The following is a 963-nucleotide window of genomic DNA, read 5'->3' as shown; positions in this document are numbered from 1 at the left end:
TATTAAACAATCACATTGCATTAGCCGTAAATGGCCTATGATGCCAAGTTCAGAATTATTAATTAACAATTACTGTGAAAATATAATCAAAATCTAAACTTAGTTATTAAATTATCACTAATTGTTATAAATTATTAAAAAATTATTATTAAAAATTATATATAAAAAAAATTGATAACGTCAATCGAGTGAATCGACTTTACAAGAAGACAATTTTAAAAATGCACATAACTAATCTTTAAACCATTTTTTGCAAAATAATTTTTGACAACTTGTTGCAAGACAGATTTTTATATTTTTACGTCATATTTTATGTTCTGATTCTATTTCCAATTACTATTTTTTAGCTAATCTTGCTGGATGAACTATTAGGTTTTAAATAATCTTAATAAGTTAAGAAAATTAAGAAAGTAAAAATAAATTTATTATAAAATAAACAATAATATAACAAATTAAAATAATTGTTTTTTATTAAATCTTCCTCAGCATAAAATAATCGTAAGAACAGACAATTTAGAATCGAAGAATCAATTAAAACTACGTATTTTTTAATTTAACCATGTAATTACAACATTAAATCGTTTTATTTTAGATTTAATCATATATTTTTACAAATATGTATCTATCACGTCACTATTACTATTGTATTAAATTAATAATTGTATAATTTGGAATTTCGAAGGTTCGAAGTTTAAAGTATCGAAGTTTCGAAGCTTCGAATTTCGAAGATTTCATTGCCGACTGTTCGCGCTTCGATCAGATCGATTCTCGATATCGATTCGCCATCGTAATGGCTAGGGACTTCGCTGTCGCGGCGCTGACATCGCGGTAGACGGAATGCGGATTCGACCTAAGGTCACGTGATATCTGTGTCTGAGACTGAAGAACGAAAGCGTGTTGTAAGAAGAAGTGTTGTAAAGGAAGTGTGTAAGAAGCAGAGAATAAACGGCTATAACTGTTCTA

The sequence above is a fragment of the Wasmannia auropunctata genome, unplaced genomic scaffold (genome assembly GCF_000956235.1).
Source record: "Wasmannia auropunctata unplaced genomic scaffold, wasmannia.A_1.0 LD336076.1, whole genome shotgun sequence".
Taxonomy (NCBI): domain Eukaryota; kingdom Metazoa; phylum Arthropoda; class Insecta; order Hymenoptera; family Formicidae; genus Wasmannia; species Wasmannia auropunctata.
This window is presented reverse-complemented; position numbering follows the sequence as displayed.